General features: G+C 44.1%; 1 pseudogene; it reads right to left on the reverse strand.

Moving 5' to 3' along the window:
• Positions 1-240: 240 nt before the first annotated feature.
• Positions 241-6,396, reverse strand: LOC138069647 (small ribosomal subunit protein eS7-like; annotated as a pseudogene).
• Positions 6,397-6,650: the final 254 nt, after the last annotated feature.

The raw sequence follows: 6,650 nt of genomic DNA on the forward strand, positions 1-6,650 counted from the left end.
AGAGCCAAGCAGCATGGTGAGGAGCTCAGGGGTCAGACCTACAAGTCCTGGCTGTTACACTTACTGCTTGCTGACTCTGCTTCCAATTTCCTTACAGGGAAACAGGGATCATAAAAGAGGTCACAAAAATATCCCCTCCATGGGCTACAGTGAGGATCAGAGGAGATGCGTTTGTTGCATGATTTTTCACTCAAGTTGTTTTTTTAAATTGTGAGTAATATTTTATTTAGTCATATTTGTTTACAACTGAAACTGTGGCAATTCAAAATTTATATCCTTGCCCATGAGCTTCTTATAAACACCAGAAAACGTTAAACCTTGGGTTCCACACTGTTGTGCTGTGCTTTACAAGCTGCCTGCCATCTGGCTTCATGCGGATTTTCCTGCCCACAATCTCACTTGGGAAAACCAAGTCCTCCAGGATGGTGTCATGCACAGCTACCAGTGTGCAGCTCCTGAGAAGTTTTTGCTTGTTTTTTGTATAGCTTTTTCGAGTTTGCTTAGGCAGAATTCTCATCTGAGCAATAAAGACAATGTGCCTCCCACTGAACTTCTTCTCCAGCTCACATACCAGCAAGGACCTGGATCTTCTGGAGAGATTTCAGTTCAGGAATGGGAACAAACATTATGATAGCTTTCTGACCACCACCAACTTCAATTTCCTTGGCGGCCATGATGTTCAGCTTCTGCAGCTGGGCCCTGAGGTCCAAGTTCATCTCCAGTTCCAGGAGGGCCTGGGAGATGCCCAACTCAAAGTCAGGGGGCTTCTCACCACTGGGCTTCACGATCCTGCTGGGCCTGGACACAGCCTGGGCCCTGCCAGTGTGGCCAACACCTCAATCAGACTGTAATACTCATCATCACCCAGGCCTCTAGACATTTTGGCTGCTGCTTTTCTCTACTGTTAACATTCACCAGTTTCTTCCCCTGACTATCAGGAAGAAAGCAAACTTCTTTCCTATCTTCTTTATACTATCACATATAATATTTAATTTTGAAGTAGAATTTAGATGTCTTTGAATAACCTGATGATTTGGAAGGTTATACCTGTATCTACACTCTTAGGAAGTTTTCACGGTGCCAACTCCAACTGCAAACACTGCAGGTTTCAAAGGGACCCAGCTGTGCCAAGCTGCATGTCCAACATGGTAGCCACCAGCCAACTGTAGCAACTGGGTACTTGAAATGCAGCTTAGTCAGAATTAAGACATTCTATGAGTGTAAAGTCTGCACTGGATTTCCAAGACTTACTATGAAAAAATAATGTAAAACATTTCATTAATAAATTTTCATACCAATTACATGTTGAAGTGAGTTAAATAAGATTATTACTGAAATCAATGAGACGGAAGTAATTTAAAATTACACATGTGGCTCATGTCTGTGGTGCTCACTGCTTATCCTGAGCAGCATGGTCGCAGAGAGAGGACAGTGACCAAGGCTGCCAAGATCCTCCCGTGAGGACTAGGTCCACCTGGAGAAATGCCAGCTGACCTGTCCTAACTCCTGTCTGCCAAGTTAGGTCAGACTCTGCTGGTCATACTCAGAATACAAGCTGCAAGTCCAGCTGACTGTTAATATACCTGTTTTTACAGCACTGTGCTTAAGAATGAAGGTTCCAAACTTGAGCCACAGTTTGCCATTTCTATGTTAGGGAAGCGTCATGAATTCTGATTAGCTTGGAGTTAACTTGAATCTTGAGAAACCTGTATGCAGGTCAGGAAGCAACAGTTAGAACTGGACATGGAACAACAGACTGGTTCCAAATAGGAAAAGGAGTACGTCAAGGCTGTATACTGTCACTCTGCTTATTAAACTTATATGCAGAGTACATCATGAGAAACACTGGACTGGAAGAAGCACAAGCTGGAATCAAGACTGCCAGGAGAAACAGCAATAACCTCAGATATGCAGATGACACCACCCTTATGGCAGAAAGTGAAGAAGAACTAAAGAGCCTCTTGATGAAAGTGAAAGAGGAGAATGAAAAAGTTGGCTTAAAGATCAACAGTCAGAAAACTAAGATCATGGCATTCGGTCCCATCACTTCATGGCAAATAGATGGGGAAACAGTGGAAACAGTGGCTGACTTTACTTTTTTGGGCTCCAAAATCACTGCAGATGGTGATTGCAGCCATGAAATTAAAAGACGCTTACTCCTTGGAAGGAAAGTTATGACCAACCTAGATAGCATATTCAAAAGCAGAGACATTACTTTGCCAACAAAGGTCCATCTAGTCAAGGCTATGGTTTTTCCTGTGGTCATGTATGGATGTGAGAGTTGGACTGTGAAGAAGGCTGAGCACCGAAGAATTGATGCTTTTGAACTGTGGTGCTGGAGAAGACTCTTGAGAGTCCCTTGGACTGCGAGGAGATCTGACCAGTCTATCCTAAAGGAAATCAGTCCTGAATATTCATTGGAAGGACTGATGCTGAAGCTGAAACTCCAATATTTTGGCCACCTGATGCGAACAGCTGACTCATTTGAAAAGAACCTGATGCTGGGAAAGACTGAGGGCAGGAGGAGAAGGGGACGGCAGAGGATGAGATGATTGGATGGCATCACCAATTCAATAGACATGGGTTTGGGTGGACTCTGAGAGTTGGTGATGGACAAGGAGGCCTGGCGTGCTGCAGTTCATGGGGTTGTAAAGAGTCAACCACGAATGAGCAACTGAACTGAGTGAACCTGAATCTTCGGGGGTCAAGGGTAACACAGTTCTGTCTGGGAGTCTTTGGGCTTCATGGTCCACAGCAACACTGCTGAGTCCTGCCACAGGCCACAGGTGCAAGGCCTTGTACTAAGGTCCACAGAAACAGAGCCCAGAACCAAGGTCACTCTGCAGCTGTGATCATTTGTTACCATTGCCAAAAGCCCCTGATCACCACTAACAAGCTTTCTGACTCCAAATTAGGCAAAGATGCCCACTCCAGTAAACACTCTATAGCACCCCAACCAATCACCTAATGCCAACCTTCCAGCAGGAATTTTCTTTGTCTTGTGGCTATAAAAATTGGCTACCAACTCACAAAAACTGTCAACCCTCCCTGGCCTGTCAGGAGTTGTACGCTCGAAGTGCCCACTTTCTCTCTGCTCTTTGTTCTAAATAAACTCTTTCCTGCAGTTCTCTGTGTCTGGAAATTCTTTTCTAACCCGCACTCAGACTGCCTCAACAGACACTTAATCACAACTCTCCATTCTCCTCTCATCTGTAAGAAGCTATGCTGGGGTAGGTATGAGTCCCAGTGACTACAGGACCAGGGCCCAGGCTGGACAGAACCCACCTTCCAACCTCAAAAAGTATCTCCATGCCCTCACTCCTCACCGATAGACAAACTCAGGTTCATAGAACAGTGACACGTAAAACACATTTACTTTCTGTGTCAACTATTTACCAGTAGTCTTGAAAGAGGTTAACACTGTTTACTCCTTTCTCTCTGGCAGCTATCAGTTCAGTTCAGTTCAGTTCAGTTCAGTTGCTCAGTCGTGTCCGACTCTTTGCAGCTATAGGTTATCATAATTTAAAAACTGATATCAAATAAAAAAGCAGTGAAGAAAGCACTGCAAGTAATCAAAACTGACCTCTGCATTAAGGAAACATATTTCTGTTTAAATTAAAAAGTAAGCTGATATTGTAATTTCCTATATCATTCTATAAAAGTATACCAAGTTCCAATACAACCTTTTAACAGAAACTCAGGTGTAATCACAGTACAAATGGAAAAACAATTTTGAAAGAGCAAACAAAGGTTTTGTATGTCACCCATATATCCACTTTTGCAATCACAATTCTATCTACTTTGGACATTAAAAAAAATACTCTGCTTAAACTAGGCTACTCAGACATTCAGAAGGCACAGTCCTGTCAGGCTCGATTTCAGCAGTGTGCAGGAAATCAGGGAAACACAGTTACAATGTATCATTTCCTGCTGTGAGGGTATCAGAAAAATTCACTCAACAGCTGTCACCACTGAAATTGAATGAGTTTCTTTCTGCATCTAAATCCCTTGAAAATGGTATCCAACTTATGTTAGCCCAGGTGATTTTGCCTGAAGTTACTCCAATGAGAACAAAATCAATAAAATTCTATTATAAATTGAATGTAAATTATTTTTCCATAAGCACGAAGTTTACCCTATTTTGCGTAAAAAAAAATTCTCTCCAAAAAAGTACCGGCAGACAATATGAAGGATAATGATGCATATTTCCTTACAACTAAGAGACAAGAGGCAGACAAACCCAATAAAAACCCAGGCGGACGTGGGTTTCCACATCAAGCGAGGACTACAAACAGCACAATCACTACTCTTCTTGTTTCAGGCTGGCCTCATCTTTTCCCATGTGTTCCATGTTTTCCTATTTATTCCAATTTCTAAGCTGCAACAGTCCAATGAACTGCAAGAGCGCTGAGATGCATTTCATTTTTCTATCAAAAATATCTGTACCTCACATTGCCAAAAGTCATGGAACTGCACCCTTAAAAGGAGTACATTTCATTGTATGTAAATTATACTTCAATAAAATTTATTTAAAACAAAATATACACATACCATCCCTAAGATAGTAGCTCTACAACACTACATAGGTGTCTTCACCATATGCACTTAGGGCCCCCCGAAAAGATCTCTACTTTCATGACTACATTTTTTTATATTTCTTTACATTCTCAGCATATTCTGCAAGTACATGACTCCCTAAGCAGAGGCTGTTTCGACTGGACTCTGACCCAGGATGGTCAAATGATTACAATAAAGAAAAGGTTGCCGGAGAGACTGGTTATGAAGAGCTGAGGATGGGTGGGCGTGAAATAAAGCTCCAATACCCAGAAGAACTAAGACACTGAACTGACGGCCACTGTCTCATCTCCCCACAATTCACAGAGGACAGGGCGCTTCTGAGACGGGCTATCACCAGCTGAGGCATGCTACAGTGTGCCCTCACAGCTGTTCCCTAATAACAGAAAGCCAGGAGCACGAGATTGGGGTTTAGACGGTCACTGTCTCATCTCCCCACAATTCACAGAGGACGGGGCACTTCTGAGATGGGCTCTCACAGGCTGAGGCATGCTGCAGTGTCCCCTCACAGCTGTTCCCTAATAACAGAAAGTCAGGAGCACAAGATTGGGGTTTACTGGGGTTTTGGAGGGAGAGGAGATGAAGGGGACAGCTAGGGAGTATGATCATGACAAGTCACATCTAGAGATCCGTCACACACTTCCTGCACACTCCTTTGCTCTTGCACAGCATTATCAATGGCTCATCATGTTAAGGCTTTCATCCCATAGATCAAAACAGCAAGGTTCATAACAGGTTTGGTTTTATTCTGTTTTTAAATACAGTCTTCAACAATTGTATATGTCACTGGAGGAAAAAAAATGAGGGTCTTTCTAAAATCACACAGTCAAAAATAAAGAGAGGACTCTCCCCAGTTAGCTACTGACTCCGAGAAAGAGTCCCAAGTCCCAAAACAAAAGGCAAAACCAGCACTGAATTTCTACAAAGTATAAAGAGTATTTCATTACTTAGTGTTTCCAAGAGCTTTCCCATGTAATTGACAAAATTCACCAACCTTTTGTCTAAACTACCATCTCATTCAGTCTCAACATTTAGTAACTTAAAACACCTAGTGAGAGGTAAATTTCAAAACCTGAAGGGTCTTCTCCCAGCACGGGCTCATCCAGGAGTTTCCCTGAGGTGCAGCCATGTTGCGGTAACAGGGAGAGAGAAAAACAGAGGAGGACAGAGACGCCTTGCTCTCATGGAGCATACACCCCAGACAAACACCAAAATCAAATGAACACGTAAAAATGACCATTTCGGCCAACAACACTGCTGCGCAGCAAACAGAGCTGACAGCGTCACAGAGGCCCAGGAATGTGGGCTGGTGACCAGGAGGGGCCCTCATGAGGCTGAGGACACGGTGCACCCTATGACACAGGTCCCTAGGGGCCCCCTGTGGGCACTGTCTGCTGCCCACCGAGCACCACAGCAGCTCAACTACAAACGGGCTTCTTATTCCCTTTGAGTTATCTTTTCAGAGCTGCTTTCTACACAGTAGCTACAAACAGCTGAGAGGGCACCATTCACCTTCGGTGAGTCTGGGCCGCCTGGCTTACCTCAGCCCAATCTATCAAATTTAGTTTCGTTTTTGCTGTGAATTGTGTCCGGTTGCCAGGACACAAACATGTAGACTTGCAAAATTCCCACAGGTCACATGTGGCACCAGCAGCTCACCTCCTGGGCAGCCTGAACACCCCCTGACCGCACGCCTCCAGCAAGGCCAGCACAGGGGCAGCTCCGGGAGATGGGCCCACCTACCCCGAGGGCCGGGCTGCCGCGGCTCAGCGCCCCATACCCCCAGAGGGGCCTGAACCACAGGACCACGGGCATGGCCATCACGGACTAAGAAATCCATAACCATCATCTAAAAACCGTTATTATACTTTTTAAAATACATGATTATCTAAACACATTTCAAGTTGACAGAGAAACGTGCTGTCCAATCCAATAGGCATCAGTTACGACCGACAATTTACATTTAAATGAATTAAAATAAAAACACAGGAGCGATACTTCAAGCACTCAACAGCCTAAGCAGCTGCTGGCTACTGGGTTGAGCAGTGCAGGTGCAGAACACTTCCATCATCACA

Source organism: Capricornis sumatraensis, chromosome 22, assembly GCF_032405125.1.
Source record: "Capricornis sumatraensis isolate serow.1 chromosome 22, serow.2, whole genome shotgun sequence".
NCBI classification, from domain to species: Eukaryota; Metazoa; Chordata; class Mammalia; order Artiodactyla; family Bovidae; genus Capricornis; species Capricornis sumatraensis.